The following is a 17,250-nucleotide window of genomic DNA, read 5'->3' on the forward strand; positions in this document are numbered from 1 at the left end:
ACCACTGGATCGAGGACCACTACCATGACTGAACCTCCGGGTGAAGCCCTGCTCCAGGTCCGATCTCCAAACATCGACGGCAGGGAAGATCTGCAAGGAACCTTCTCTCCTTGAGCTGGTGGGACCAATCAGTTCTCCAAACTCCAAGCCAGGCTTCCCTCCTCTGGTCGAATTTGCTGTGCACAGCTACAGTGAACCGGATAGCCAGGAGGACCGGACCCTGCTTGGGTTTTAAGGAGCGCACCTTTTATTTGTCACTTTGCTCCACTGCTAGTTTCTTCCCTGGGCAGTGCAGGACCCTCCAGTCTTACTCCTTTGTGTCAGTCCGACAGTCGCTTCAGGAACCGTGAGCCTGCAGGATCTGCAGGAACGTCTGCCTCAGCAACAGCATTCTTCTGCTCTAAAGGTACTGTGCAAACCCGGTTGTTTGGTCCGTCCAACCACAGTGAAAGTTTTTGAAATCTTTCGCCAATCCGAGGGCTTGTCCTTCTCTACTCTTTAAAGTCACTTTTATTCCGACCAATTTCGTTTCGAACTCCTGGCAAAGACTTAACCACAAACTACTCAGAACTGTGTGATCTTCTGCAAAGACTCTGGTCCATTGACTTTGGCTCAGGCCTCTTGATTTGATTTCCTCACCGTAGTAGCCTTTTCTAGATTGCCCTGTTTACTTACTTGTTCGTGCTGCTTAATTTTTGTATTATCTTTCCTTTCCATCCCTTTTAAATTGCAGATGTGCCATTTTGCTCACAATTCATTTTGAGCTTAACTTGTCCAGAATCTATTGGGTGGTGTGTAGTATATTAAGAGTGTGATTTTTCTACTGCTTTACTTTAGTGAATTGTTTTACAAATGATGTGTAAATAAATGTATATTCTTTTACTCAAAAACCTTAAGTCAGTGTTTGATTGAACCATAGTAATTGCTGTCCTTTGTGTAACTTCTGATACTGCTCACTTTACTCTTGAGATAAGTCTGGCGGCTGAGCCATCGCTACCACTTTACTGTGTAGTACAGGATTGTACTGCCACTTGTAGTCTTAATAGTGCGTGGTGTTTCCAAAGGGTACTGCATTTGATTCTGCCTAACAGTGCCACTGGCAAGTCACTGCATCTGCCACGTGAAGTGATCTTCCTGCAGAGCACATCTATGAGAGTTCAGTGGTAATGGAAACAAGTGTTGGTAATGAAATTACCTTTACTCTTACTGTTCTGAAAAATTACAGGTTACAAAATTAGGTGGAAATTCAACCTTGGTGAATTCCACCTAAGGAATCTGAACCAATCAACTGGAGTTAATTCATCCAGTGCTAATTCCACTAGTGACATTAGCCCCAAAAAGGCAGCCTTAATTCCATAGTAGTATAAGCAGAAACACCACCAAAAAAGAGTGAGGGTAGTTCCTTCAAGCACTCAAATAAATTGGAGTGCAGTTACCTTCCCCAAACAGGTGGTGGGAAAACATCCAGGTGATGAAAATGACTCCACATGTGCCAACAATTGGTGCAAAAAGAGTATATAAGTCCCACATCTTCCACAAAAACACTTCCAAGCAACATGCTGCAAAGTCAGGGCATGCATTGTCCTCATCTGGAGGCATTGGAATATTTGTCTGTACACACGTTTTGCAGCTTTGTGCAAATTACAACCATTTTTCTTTACACATTTAATAGGCTATATAAGAGTGTCGCTCATGCCTGGTGTAGTCACCTGAAACCTTCCCTTCAGCAGCCCAAATGTGTGCTCAATGCATGTTCTAGTCCTCATATGTACAATGCCCTTTGCCCCTTTTTCAAATGCATCTGTGCTTTGTTACGCTTTCTCCAGTGCACCTGCCCACCACTGCTCTTGATTGGCCGGGGTTACAACCATGTGACCCAGAAGCCCAGTACCCCATCCACTCTGCTCGGAGTGGATCTTGCTCCTGACGAATCCAACCACGGATGTGTTAAGTTCTGCTTCCTTATCTCCAGGTCCCCATGCCCTCTGCACAAGACCCTCCAGCCCTTATTCGTAGCCATCAAGGCTTTGTTGAGCTTTCTGCAGCACACCCGCCCACCACTGCTCCTGAATGGCCGGGGTCATGACCACATGATGAGGAAGCCTAGTTTCCTCGATCCTCTCAGGGCAACATTGCGTGGGCAGCCAACTAAGGGCTCAGGCAAAGGATGCCTTTCTTCGGGTGCCACCCATACCTGTATGAATGTTCACCCTGGTACCCCAGCCCTGCAGGATGTCACACTAGCCAGCTACAGTTACTTCCAGGTAACAGACATCTTCACTCAATTATTCCACTATTTGTGTTTTGCCACCCTTACATTTCAAAGGCCTAGGATTCCCATTTAGATTGCTGTTCCAATCATGCCGCGGTTTGTGCTTGGCCACCCTTGCATTTTTGAAGGACTATGACTTCCAGTTAGATTATTGTTTCAATAATGCAACTGTTTGTGTTTTGCCAACCTTGAATTTCGAAGGCCTCAAGGTCACAGTTAGATTGCTGTTTTAATCATGCCACTGTTTGTGTTTTGCTGCCCTTGCATTTTGAAGGCATAGGGCTCCCATGTATATTGCTATTTCAATAATGACACTATTTGTGTTTTGGCACCCTTGCATTTCAAAGGCCTAGGTGTCCTATTTAGACTGCTGTTTCAATCATGCCACTGTTTGTGTTTTGCCACCCTGGCATCCTGAAGGCCTAGAAGTCCAGTAAGATTGCTGTTTCAATCAAGCCCCTGTTTGTGTTTGGCCACCCTTGCATTTGAAGGACTAGGGGTCCCAGTTAGATTGCTGTTTCAATCACGCCTCTGTTTGTGTTTTGCCACAGTTGCATTGTGCCTTACTAGGGCTCCTAATTTAGATTGCATTACACATAGCCTCACACATCAAGATACTTTCCTGATAAGGAAAACTTTCCCTCCATGATACATGATTTAGTTGCACCTGAGTCCACCATAAATATGAACTGTTTATTTCCTTTCTACGCCCCCACCAAAGGTTACTGTTCAGGGTGGATGATCGTTGACAAGACCAGACACGCAAGTGCTCTCTGTGGGCTGTCCTGATCAGGGTATGTGTTTGTTCCTGGAAAGGAGAAGGGGTTGCCTCCTATCACTGCTTCTCCTACAAAGGGAGCAGTAGATCCACTTGATACCCTTCTCACCGGGGCAGCGCCTGCCTGCTTTGGCTGTTGCAGGGCGGATGCCGTACTTGCATATCAGCTGCTTTAGACTGCTGATTATATATTTGGTGTTGCCCATTGAAATACCCTTGGTTCTGATACGCTTGACCCTGTTGCGAATACCCTAGTCCTTGGAGCCCTTCGGGCCGTGAGCCCTGTTGCTGTGACCCATAATTATACCGCACTGCATACCTGCTCCTGCATTCCCTTGTGAAATGCCACCACCTCAAACAATTCCAACATTGGGATGGACTAAACCAACCCCCCTTGGGTCCAAAACCTCCTTCTCTTGCTCCTCGAAATTCCCCTCTTACTCGCTGCAGCCCTCCCTGTGGGCCATGTAATGTTGCCCCCCGTTCCACAGTCCTTGTCCTCCTTAATCCCAGAGCGCAGCAATAGTAGTGCTCACAAATTGTTGAGTGGTTTCTGTCCCCTCTACCTGTACAGGCATAGACGCAGGCACCTGAATGGATATCTTTGCCAATTTCTTTTCTATCTACTTTGCTTCCTCCACTTGACCTCTCTGAGGTGTTTCCCTCTCCTTTTCCTTATTCCTTTAGCAATGATGCACTATTATGGTCTGTATTTCCGGCCACACCTTTTCCTCGATGCCCACAATTTTATCTAGAGATTTCTGCACTTCCTTTGGCAATCCCCTCGTAACAATGAAATAAAAGAATGATATAGAATAGTCCCACGGTCCTCCTGTCTCATTCCTCCACCTCTCTTGCAATTTAAGAATACAATTAGCTGGATCTTCATCATCCCCCATTGTACACTGCATCAGAGACTGCAAATCGGGGGCATATGGGAAAGCCCTTTGTAACGTGTCCCACACTTGTGCTCTAATTCCATTATACAGTGCTCCATCATGCTGATGGTCAGCGAGGGTTATACTTTCATAGCCAGCCTTAACCCATACATCCCCAGCCTGGTCCACAACTATAGCAACCATTAAGCTCTTAAGATCCCCTATTGTCAGAGGCACCCCTGCTATTTGCTTTTTGAATTTGTATATCCACTTTCTGGCCCCTGCTGTGAGCTGTGGGAGGGCCTTAATTAAATTATTCTTATCCATCTGGGGCCAGAGCACATCCTGTGTTCTCCCCACCCCCTTATATATCACTGGCATCCGCATCTTTACCCCACTTCTTATGTCCCTTCTTCCCAATTCCTCTTTTTCTTACTGTCACCATTCTGCCAGTCCTATTCCTCAACTTGCCCCTCCCTCATGTGCCTACTGCTTGGGGCGTACTCTCTACCACCGCTTCACCCCTTACTTCTTCTTCACCCTGTTCCTCAGTGAATGTATCACTATCGTCCTCGCTCTCGACATCTCTCACCACCATACCTGATCCATTTCCACCATGTCCACTTACCCCTGCCTCCTTCCTTTTCAACACATATATTTTTTATTCCTCCATGATCCATTCTAAGCAAAACATCTCCTGATCTGCATTCTCCTGAAATGTCTTCCAGTGTCCCTACCTTCCTCACCTCTCTTGAGGATTATTCTATCCTGTTCAACTCTGTCAACAACCCTGATAACCTGTTTTCGAACTCTCCTGACCTTAGACCCACAGAGGCTGATACAATACCACCGGTAGCCTGTGGTGTTACCGATGCTGAAGGGGACTTTAACACAGCAGAAAGGGTCCCTATCACAACGATTACATACATTGGATTGGTGTACCCTTCTACGGGATATGCTGTCAAGGGATATAATCCTGCGCACTTCACTGGCACCCCGCCCTCTCCTTCTCCCTTCCTGCACTTCCCATCCTTCTGTCTCTGCACCTCTACTCCATTCTCTTGATCTTCTGCATTTTCAAACATACCCCAGAGATCTATAATTTAATTTCTCTTATGTAGCTGCTTCCCCTTATATTTAGCTACTAAAAATGTGAACATGTATTCCAAGATGCTCTTGTGTGAGCCCTGCCCTGGCCATGGGCAGGGCATCCCCACTCCTCCTGTCTCCAGAATCCACATATGTTCTATTAATGTTCTACCCCCCATGCTAGTGATGTTTATTTCTAACTGACCCTGCAAAGTCCCACTAACATGTCATGCATGCTGCTGCTTACTTGTAACAAGAAAAGAAAATCAACCCCCCATCCCTTTCTATTCCCCTGCCTTGCACACATACACCACTCCACGAAACCGCCCAATAACACACCACACAGCGATGCATACAATTACCGTTCGTTCTAGGGCCTGTCTTTTATTCAATAAAACACAAATATAATGAAACAAAATAACAAGCTACAATAACAACCACTATTTATTCCAGGCCTATTACACCACTAGTTTTATTTCTATATTCCTCCTTTAAATAATATACAGTCTTGTGGTACCACTTTCCCTCCCCTTCCAAGGAGGGGCTCCCTGCCTTACCTTTGCCTTACTTTATGATGTCTTGTCGAAACACTTTCCTCATAGTACACATTTATTTTTGAAAATTCGATTTTTATTAAAGTTTTTGTGGTTATGACATAAATAATGCAATGATACAACCAGCAAAATGAATGAAAAAACAATCACAACTTTCCCCCGCCTTCCTCCCACTCCCTCCACCCCACCCCCTCCCTCTCCCACACCATGGTTTGATGGATTATAATAACAGCAGGGTCCAACACATTATCTCACAAAGACATGTCGCAAGCATAAAGTAGTCATAAAAAAGGTAGGGGGGGCTCAAAATGTAAGGACCAACATGTAGGGACAGCATCTCCCTTTCTAACAGATCCCTCCACACTCAGGGTGGGGGAGTCTAGACAGCAATGTTCAGATCTAAGGGTCTGTCCAAGATGTTTGTTGTGTCTTATGCTGTTCTTCGATATTTATCAAAGAAGGGAAGCCATAGGCCCTCAATATTAGACTTAGATTCGTCGATCAGGTGTGTCAAGAATTCCATATCGTATATTGCCCGTATTTTGGAAACCCACTCTCCCTCCCCCAGACGTTGGGGCGATTTCCATTTTTGGGCCCAACAACATCTAGCCGCAACTAGCATAACATGCAGCATGTGATCGGGTTTCACCTTCGGACACCCCTCCACCTCAATGCCAAACAACATTAGCCAAGGGGATAGAGTCCTTTCAATACCATCCACCTCCTTTATCCAAGACAAGACCTCATTCCAGTAGGTTTGTACCACTTGACACTTCCACCACATATGTACATAGTCCCCTTTTTCAGTGTGACATTTCCAGCAGTGTAGATCGTAGCCCTTTCTCATTCTGGCTATCCTCTGTGGGGGTAGTGGCATCTGTGGATCAGTTTAAGGGCCTGATGGCGGTATTTGGGGCGCAGCTGTGGAGCGATTGACCTGTCTACATATCTTGGTCCATCTTTTTTCAGTTATGGGTGTGCCTAGATCTTTTTCCCATTGTACCTGGGAGGATGGGGGTTCCCGTGGAGTGGAAAACAGCAAAAAGCCGCAGAGCCGTGATATCACCCCTTTGGTCCCTTTGTATGTGATAAGGAATTTCTCAAAGTCTGTTAGATCTCTCCTAAGATAATCTCCCCATCTGCTCTCAGTAAGGGCACCCTTGAGTTGCAGGTATCGAAAGGGAGAGAGGTTGGGGAGTCCCAGGGCGTCCTTCAAATCTCCCAAAGATATAAACACCCCCTCCCTCCAGAGTTGTCCGGCTTTACAGAGACCTGCCTCATTCCATCGTTGGAAGGCTAATGGCTCATTGATCCCCTCCCAGCGTGGGGGAGCCCAGATGCAGCTCAGGGGCGAGGGCCATGTTGTGAGCCACCTGAGATAACCCCCCTATTTCCATATGGACCATAACACCCCCAAAAGTGGGTGCTTCAAAACTCTCCTCAGGATATGTGCCCTGGGGACTCATAACCACTCGTCTAGTGTGACCGGGGAGAAAAGCTAGTTATCTAAGCCTACCCACTGTTTCTTCTGGCCCATCACCAGGTGGTCTACCAGAATTTGCAACTGTGATGCCTTATAGTATGTGTCTAAGTCTGGAAAGTTAACTCCACCCTCGTCTTTGGGCCTTATCAGGGTGTCGTAGGCAATTCTATGGGATTTGCCAGCCCAAAGATAGCAGAGAAGGTAGTGGAGAATGGTTCGCTTGATCTCTAGGAGGAACGGCTTCCGTATCTGGGTTGGCAGCATTTGAAACAGATATAGAAATTTAGGGAGGATCACCATCTTAATGGAGTTAAGGCGCACCATCCATGAGAAGCCGGATTTCGTTCAACGCTCCAAGGTCGCGTTTGATCGCCAACCAGAGGGGAGGGTAGTTTGCCTTAAAAAGATCTGCTAGGTCTGATGGGATCTGAATCCCCAGGTGACAAAATCCCTCGGGTTGTTTACAAAACGGGAGGCCCTCAATATATTGCCTCTCTATGACATTGAGTTGGCCTATTGGGAATGCGACTGATTTGTCTAGGTTTACCCTGTAGTCTGCAATGGTCCCATATTGCTCTAAGCTATTCAGCACCTCAGGAACTAATTGGGATGGGTTTGAGAGATATAATAGGACATCGTCGGCAAACAGGGTTATTTTATGGTCGGTTTCTCCCATTTTGATGCCCTGGATCTTGTCATTTCCCCTGAACGCTATGGCCCAGGGCTCCATTACCAACACATATATGAGGGGGGATAGTGGGCACCCCTGTCTTGTGCCCCTTTCCAATGGAAGGGCTTCAGATTTGCCCCCGTTCACTACAACTTTTGCTGAGGGGTGGGAGTATAGAGCTGTCATCCAACCACACCATTTAGGTCCCATCCCCAAAGACGATAGAACACCCTCCATGAAGGTCCAGTTTACCCTGTCGAACGCCTTTTCTCCGTCTAGGGACAGGAGAAGAGCACCCGCTGGTCTCACTCTTTTTGAACTCAGGATATGTAGGGTTTTGCGCATACTGTCTGTTCATTACAAAACCAACTTGATCAGGGTGGATCAGTCGGGAGAGACATTTTTCTAGGCATGTTGCCAGGATCCTGGTGAAGATCTTCGTGTCTGTGTTCAGGAGCGAGATGGGCCTACATGAACCGCACTCTGCCGGGTCCTTGCCGGGCTTGGGAATTACTGTGATCATGGCCTGTAGGAATGTCGGTGGGATGGTTTCCGCGGTTTTAATTTCATTAAAGAGTTTGGTCAGCGGTTGTATCAGCACTGGTTGGAATTGTTTGTAAAAGTCGGCTGTGTATCCATCCCCCGCGGGGGTCTTGCCTACTTTCAGTCTTGTAATGGCCCCCTCCACCTCTTCCTCTGTTATATCCTTTTCCAGTGCTTCCATCTCCAAGTCTGTGAGCTTAGGTAGGGGATGGTCCTCGAGATATCTCCGAATATCGTCTAGTGATTCGCCATCTTGTTTAGTATAGAGTACTTTATAAAAGCTTGCAAAGGATTTGGCTATGTGCTTGGTTGTTATCTGGATGTTACCTGCCCCATCCCTGACCTTCTCTATCCATCTACCCGCCCTATTTCCCATCAACCTATATGCCAGGAGGGTTCCAACCTTGTCTCCCTTTTCATAATATTGCTGCTTTGTGTATCTCATTTTTTTGACCATCTCACCAATTAAGATTGTGTGTAAGGCTTGTCTCTTATCTCTTATTTCACTCAGGAGGTGTTTGCGGTCTACATTACCTTTTGTGAGCTGTGCCCTCTTGACCGGTAGGTCTTCACGGAGTTTGGATTCTATTAGCGCTCTCTCCCATTTCTTACTCGAGCCCTCCGCAATAAGGAGACCCCTGAAGGTGGCCTTTGCCGCTTCCCAAACTCTAGCCATTAGGATCCCCCCGTATCGTTTGTTATAAAGAAAGCTTCTATTTCTTTCCGTAGGAAATCCCTAAACACCTGGTCCCTCATGAGGGTGTTGTTACATCGCCAACCAATGTTTCTGTTCAGTATTGTGTGAGTTCTTCACTTCAGTTGTTCGTCTATTTTACGGTGAAGTACCTGGAACAAGTGGATAGGAATATTTGAAATGATGCTTCTCAGCATGCAACACATTTTAAAGACCTGAGGTATAAAGATGGTAAAAAAAAACACCCCCTCAGCTTTCTATGTATAGGGTTACAGCAGATTAGCCAAAATATCCCGTTATCTGATAGCTACACTTTCATTAGGATACTTTCCTAAATGAGATGCAAACCGTGTCTGTAACCGACTTAGCAAAATCATGTAGATGACGATGTTATGCACATTATAACATATTGGTAGTGATATGCATGGTGGTTTTAGTCTCTATAATGTTACAAATAAATGTGTCTAGTTTACAGAGTGTCAGCAAAGGTCAGCCCCACGTGATAAATATCCTAACATTTTTGATCTGTCCTGGTTCAAAAAATCAGTTCGGCCACATTTGGGCTGAAGAGGAATAGTTGGAGCCTGCACGGCAAAGCAGAGATCAGTTAAGCTGTCTTAGTGACAGTTAGGGAGAATTCTCCAGAATGGCAAAATTTCCCTTAGCTAATGAGTCCCTCAGCAGCTTTGTTGGATTCCTAGGATTTATTTTTTTCACCTGGTAAGAGTGTGAGCCTTTTTTCCCACTCTTACATGTGTTTTGCTGTGTGTTTTACATGTTTGTGTTCATAGAATATGGAGTCTCACCTACTCCATAGGCATCATCGTTTTACTGTGTGGCCCACAGCACCTTCAGTGCAGTGACACAGTCTGTTTCAGACTTCCCACTTTAGACTCCATTTTCTGGGGTTGACTACTGTCCCCCAGAACATGTAAAGTTGCCATTGACTTTATTAGTCTTTTTACTTTCACAGACACAATACAACCTATCTTACAAAGAGTACTGGAAAGGGTTAATAGTTATCCCTTTTTGTCTATCTCTCATGTAACATTATTTCATTCCCCTTTCTTTAAGATTAGCCTCAAACTTTAAACCCGCTGGACCCCTTTTATTTTATTTCGGTTCTGACTGGGTTTATTCGCCATTTCTTTTTGTAAAGGTATTTTTCATGTTTTACTCTGTGCGCCAAACCAGGTTTGGTTCCTTTGTTCGACATCCTTTGGCGAGCTTCTACCCAGAAGCCCTCCTTATGTGCCTGAATGTCTGAAGGGGACAGGATGTGAGGGAGGGGTTTAGACTCCCTGCACAGAGTCTCCTTGATGACCCATGTTGCACTCCGTATGATTGGCTGTGGTGACTGTCCCGCCAGGACAGCCACCCTGCTGTGTGATTGACAGCCAGGCTGTGTGAATGGGGGAAAACTGCATATAAAGCAGGTCTCTTGGCAGAGTCACCACTGGATCGAGGACCACTACCATGACTGAACCTCCGGGTGAAGCCCTGCTCCAGGTCCGATCTCCAAACATCGACGGCAGGGAAGATCTGCAAGGAACCTTCTCTCCTTGAGCTGGTGGGACCAATCAGTTCTCCAAACTCCAAGCCAGGCTTCCCTCCTCTGGTCGAATTTGCTGTGCACAGCTACAGTGAACCGGATAGCCAGGAGGACCGGACCCTGCTTGGTTTTAAGGAGCGCACCTTTTATTTGTCACTTTGCTCCACTGCTAGTTTCTTCCCTGGGCAGTGCAGGACCCTCCAGTCTTACTCCTTTGTGTCAGTCCGACAGTCGCTTCAGGAACCGTGAGCCTGCAGGATCTGCAGGAACGTCTGCCTCAGCAACAGCATTCTTCTGCTCTAAAGGTACTGTGCAAACCCGGTTGTTTGGTCCGTCCAACCACAGTGAAAGTTTTTGAAATCTTTCGCCAATCCGAGGGCTTGTCCTTCTCTACTCTTTAAAGTCACTTTTATTCCGACCAATTTCGTTTCGAACTCCTGGCAAAGACTTAACCACAAACTACTCAGAACTGTGTGATCTTCTGCAAAGACTCTGGTCCATTGACTTTGGCTCAGGCCTCTTGATTTGATTTCCTCACCGTAGTAGCCTTTTCTAGATTGCCCTGTTTACTTACTTGTTCGTGCTGCTTAATTTTTGTATTATCTTTCCTTTCCATCCCTTTTAAATTGCAGATGTGCCATTTTGCTCACAATTCATTTTGAGCTTAACTTGTCCAGAATCTATTGGGTGGTGTGTAGTATATTAAGAGTGTGATTTTTCTACTGCTTTACTTTAGTGAATTGTTTTACAAATGATGTGTAAATAAATGTATATTCTTTTACTCAAAAACCTTAAGTCAGTGTTTGATTGAACCATAGTAATTGCTGTCCTTTGTGTAACTTCTGATACTGCTCACTTTACTCTTGAGATAAGTCTGGCGGCTGAGCCATCGCTACCACTTTACTGTGTAGTACAGGATTGTACTGCCACTTGTAGTCTTAATAGTGCGTGGTGTTTCCAAAGGGTACTGCATTTGATTCTGCCTAACAGTGCCACTGGCAAGTCACTGCATCTGCCACGTGAAGTGATCTTCCTGCAGAGCACATCTATGAGAGTTCAGTGGTAATGGAAACAAGTGTTGGTAATGAAATTACCTTTACTCTTACTGTTCTGAAAAATTACAGGTTACAAAATTAGGTGGAAATTCAACCTTGGTGAATTCCACCTAAGGAATCTGAACCAATCAACTGGAGTTAATTCATCCAGTGCTAATTCCACTAGTGACATTAGCCCCAAAAAGGCAGCCTTAATTCCATAGTAGTATAAGCAGAAACACCACCAAAAAAGAGTGAGGGTAGTTCCTTCAAGCACTCAAATAAATTGGAGTGCAGTTACCTTCCCCAAACAGGTGGTGGGAAAACATCCAGGTGATGAAAATGACTCCACATGTGCCAACAATTGGTGCAAAAAGAGTATATAAGTCCCACATCTTCCACAAAAACACTTCCAAGCAACATGCTGCAAAGTCAGGGCATGCATTGTCCTCATCTGGAGGCATTGGAATATTTGTCTGTACACACGTTTTGCAGCTTTGTGCAAATTACAACCATTTTTCTTTACACATTTAATAGGCTATATAAGAGTGTCGCTCATGCCTGGTGTAGTCACCTGAAACCTTCCCTTCAGCAGCCCAAATGTGTGCTCAATGCATGTTCTAGTCCTCATATGTACAATGCCCTTTGCCCCTTTTTCAAATGCATCTGTGCTTTGTTACGCTTTCTCCAGTGCACCTGCCCACCACTGCTCTTGATTGGCCGGGGTTACAACCATGTGACCCAGAAGCCCAGTACCCCATCCACTCTGCTCGGAGTGGATCTTGCTCCTGACGAATCCAACCACGGATGTGTTAAGTTCTGCTTCCTTATCTCCAGGTCCCCATGCCCTCTGCACAAGACCCTCCAGCCCTTATTCGTAGCCATCAAGGCTTTGTTGAGCTTTCTGCAGCACACCCGCCCACCACTGCTCCTGAATGGCCGGGGTCATGACCACATGATGAGGAAGCCTAGTTTCCTCGATCCTCTCAGGGCAACATTGCGTGGGCAGCCAACTAAGGGCTCAGGCAAAGGATGCCTTTCTTCAGGTGCCACCCATACCTGTATGAATGTTCACCCTGGTACCCCAGCCCTGCAGGATGTCACACTAGCCAGCTACAGTTACTTCCAGGTAACAGACATCTTCACTCAATTATTCCACTATTTGTGTTTTGCCACCCTTACATTTCAAAGGCCTAGGATTCCCATTTAGATTGCTGTTCCAATCATGCCGCGGTTTGTGCTTGGCCACCCTTGCATTTTTGAAGGACTATGACTTCCAGTTAGATTATTGTTTCAATAATGCAACTGTTTGTGTTTTGCCAACCTTGAATTTCGAAGGCCTCAAGGTCACAGTTAGATTGCTGTTTTAATCATGCCACTGTTTGTGTTTTGCTGCCCTTGCATTTTGAAGGCATAGGGCTCCCATGTATATTGCTATTTCAATAATGACACTATTTGTGTTTTGGCACCCTTGCATTTCAAAGGCCTAGGTGTCCTATTTAGACTGCTGTTTCAATCATGCCACTGTTTGTGTTTTGCCACCCTGGCATCCTGAAGGCCTAGAAGTCCAGTAAGATTGCTGTTTCAATCAAGCCCCTGTTTGTGTTTGGCCACCCTTGCATTTGAAGGACTAGGGGTCCCAGTTAGATTGCTGTTTCAATCACGCCTCTGTTTGTGTTTTGCCACAGTTGCATTGTGCCTTACTAGGGCTCCTAATTTAGATTGCATTACACATAGCCTCACACATCAAGATACTTTCCTGATAAGGAAAACTTTCCCTCCATGATACATGATTTAGTTGCACCTGAGTCCACCATAAATATGAACTGTTTATTTCCTTTCTACGCCCCCACCAAAGGTTACTGTTCAGGGTGGATGATCGTTGACAAGACCAGACACGCAAGTGCTCTCTGTGGGCTGTCCTGATCAGGGTATGTGTTTGTTCCTGGAAAGGAGAAGGGGTTGCCTCCTATCACTGCTTCTCCTACAAAGGGAGCAGTAGATCCACTTGATACCCTTCTCACCGGGGCAGCGCCTGCCTGCTTTGGCTGTTGCAGGGCGGATGCCGTACTTGCATATCAGCTGCTTTAGACTGCTGATTATATATTTGGTGTTGCCCATTGAAATACCCTTGGTTCTGATACGCTTGACCCTGTTGCGAATACCCTAGTCCTTGGAGCCCTTCGGGCCGTGAGCCCTGTTGCTGTGACCCATAATTATACCGCACTGCATACCTGCTCCTGCATTCCCTTGTGAAATGCCACCACCTCAAACAATTCCAACATTGGGATGGACTAAACCAACCCCCCCTGGGTCCAAAACCTCCTTCTCTTGCTCCTCGAAATTCCCCTCTTACTCGCTGCAGCCCTCCCTGTGGGCCATGTAATGTTGCCCCCCGTTCCACAGTCCTTGTCCTCCTTAATCCCAGAGCGCAGCAATAGTAGTGCTCACAAATTGTTGAGTGGTTTCTGTCCCCTCTACCTGTACAGGCATAGACGCAGGCACCTGAATGGATATCTTTGCCAATTTCTTTTCTATCTACTTTGCTTCCTCCACTTGACCTCTCTGAGGTGTTTCCCTCTCCTTTTCCTTATTCCTTTAGCAATGATGCACTATTATGGTCTGTATTTCCGGCCACCCCTTTTCCTCGATGCCCACAATTTTATCTAGAGATTTCTGCACTTCCTTTGGCAATCCCCTCGTAACAATGAAATAAAAGAATGATATAGAATAGTCCCACGGTCCTCCTGTCTCATTCCTCCACCTCTCTTGCAATTTAAGAATACAATTAGCTGGATCTTCATCATCCCCCATTGTACACTGCATCAGAGACTGCAAATCGGGGGCATATGGGAAAGCCCTTTGTAACGTGTCCCACACTTGTGCTCTAATTCCATTATACAGTGCTCCATCATGCTGATGGTCAGCGAGGGTTATACTTTCATAGCCAGCCTTAACCCATACATCCCCAGCCTGGTCCACAACTATAGCAACCATTAAGCTCTTAAGATCCCCTATTGTCAGAGGCACCCCTGCTATTTGCTTTTTGAATTTGTATATCCACTTTCTGGCCCCTGCTGTGAGCTGTGGGAGGGCCTTAATTAAATTATTCTTATCCATCTGGGGCCAGAGCACATCCTGTGTTCTCCCCACCCCCTTATATATCACTGGCATCCGCATCTTTACCCCACTTCTTATGTCCCTTCTTCCCAATTCCTCTTTTTCTTACTGTCACCATTCTGCCAGTCCTATTCCTCAACTTGCCCCTCCCTCATGTGCCTACTGCTTGGGGCGTACTCTCTACCACCGCTTCACCCCTTACTTCTTCTTCACCCTGTTCCTCAGTGAATGTATCACTATCGTCCTCGCTCTCGACATCTCTCACCACCATACCTGATCCATTTCCACCATGTCCACTTACCCCTGCCTCCTTCCTTTTCAACACATATATTTTTTATTCCTCCATGATCCATTCTAAGCAAAACATCTCCTGATCTGCATTCTCCTGAAATGTCTTCCAGTGTCCCTACCTTCCTCACCTCTCTTGAGGATTATTCTATCCTGTTCAACTCTGTCAACAACCCTGATAACCTGTTTTCGAACTCTCCTGACCTTAGACCCACAGAGGCTGATACAATACCACCGGTAGCCTGTGGTGTTACCGATGCTGAAGGGGACTTTAACACAGCAGAAAGGGTCCCTATCACAACGATTACATACATTGGATTGGTGTACCCTTCTACGGGATATGCTGTCAAGGGATATAATCCTGCGCACTTCACTGGCACCCCGCCCTCTCCTTCTCCCTTCCTGCACTTCCCATCCTTCTGTCTCTGCACCTCTACTCCATTCTCTTGATCTTCTGCATTTTCAAACATACCCCAGAGATCTATAATTTAATTTCTCTTATGTAGCTGCTTCCCCTTATATTTAGCTACTAAAAATGTGAACATGTATTCCAAGATGCTCTTGTGTGAGCCCTGCCCTGGCCATGGGCAGGGCATCCCCACTCCTCCTGTCTCCAGAATCCACATATGTTCTATTAATGTTCTACCCCCCATGCTAGTGATGTTTATTTCTAACTGACCCTGCAAAGTCCCACTAACATGTCATGCATGCTGCTGCTTACTTGTAACAAGAAAAGAAAATCAACCCCCCATCCCTTTCTATTCCCCTGCCTTGCACACATACACCACTCCACGAAACCGCCCAATAACACACCACACAGCGATGCATACAATTACCGTTCGTTCTAGGGCCTGTCTTTTATTCAATAAAACACAAATATAATGAAACAAAATAACAAGCTACAATAACAACCACTACTTATTCCAGGCCTATTACACCACTAGTTTTATTTCTATATTCCTCCTTTAAATAATATACAGTCTTGTGGTACCACTTTCCCTCCCCTTCCAAGGAGGGGCTCCCTGCCTTACCTTTGCCTTACTTTATGATGTCTTGTCGAAACACTTTCCTCATAGTACACATTTATTTTTGAAAATTCGATTTTTATTAAAGTTTTTGTGGTTATGACATAAATAATGCAATGATACAACCAGCAAAATGAATGAAAAAACAATCACAACTTTCCCCCGCCTTCCTCCCACTCCCTCCACCCCACCCCCTCCCTCTCCCACACCATGGTTTGATGGATTATAATAACAGCAGGGTCCAACACATTATCTCACAAAGACATGTCGCAAGCATAAAGTAGTCATAAAAAAGGTAGGGGGGGCTCAAAATGTAAGGACCAACATGTAGGGACAGCATCTCCCTTTCTAACAGATCCCTCCACACTCAGGGTGGGGGAGTCTAGACAGCAATGTTCAGATCTAAGGGTCTGTCCAAGATGTTTGTTGTGTCTTATGCTGTTCTTCGATATTTATCAAAGAAGGGAAGCCATAGGCCCTCAATATTAGACTTAGATTCGTCGATCAGGTGTGTCAAGAATTCCATATCGTATATTGCCCGTATTTTGGAAACCCACTCTCCCTCCCCCAGACGTTGGGGTGATTTCCATTTTTGGGCCCAACAACATCTAGCCGCAACTAGCATAACATGCAGCATGTGATCGGGTTTCACCTTCGGACACCCCTCCACCTCAATGCCAAACAACATTAGCCAAGGGGATAGAGTCCTTTCAATACCATCCACCTCCTTTATCCAAGACAAGACCTCATTCCAGTAGGTTTGTACCACTTGACACTTCCACCACATATGTACATAGTCCCCTTTTTCAGTGTGACATTTCCAGCAGTGTAGATCGTAGCCCTTTCTCATTCTGGCTATCCTCTGTGGGGGTAGTGGCATCTGTGGATCAGTTTAAGGGCCTGATGGCGGTATTTGGGGCGCAGCTGTGGAGCGATTGACCTGTCTACATATCTTGGTGCATCTTTTTTCAGTTATGGGTGTGCCTAGATCTTTTTCCCATTGTACCTGGGAGGATGGGGGTTCCCGTGGAGTGGAAAACAGCAAAAAGCCGCAGAGCCGTGATATCACCCCTTTGGTCCCTTTGTATGTGATAAGGAATTTCTCAAAGTCTGTTAGATCTCTCCTAAGATAATCTCCCCATCTGCTCTCAGTAAGGGCACCCTTGAGTTGCAGGTATCGAAAGGGAGAGAGGTTGGGGAGTCCCAGGGCGTCCTTCAAATCTCCCAAAGATATAAACACCCCCTCCCTCCAGAGTTGTCCGGCTTTACA

This window comes from Ambystoma mexicanum, chromosome 6p, assembly GCF_040938575.1.
Source record: "Ambystoma mexicanum isolate Mex_15411 chromosome 6p, UKY_AmexF1_1, whole genome shotgun sequence".
In the NCBI taxonomy this organism is placed as follows: Eukaryota; Metazoa; Chordata; class Amphibia; order Caudata; family Ambystomatidae; genus Ambystoma; species Ambystoma mexicanum.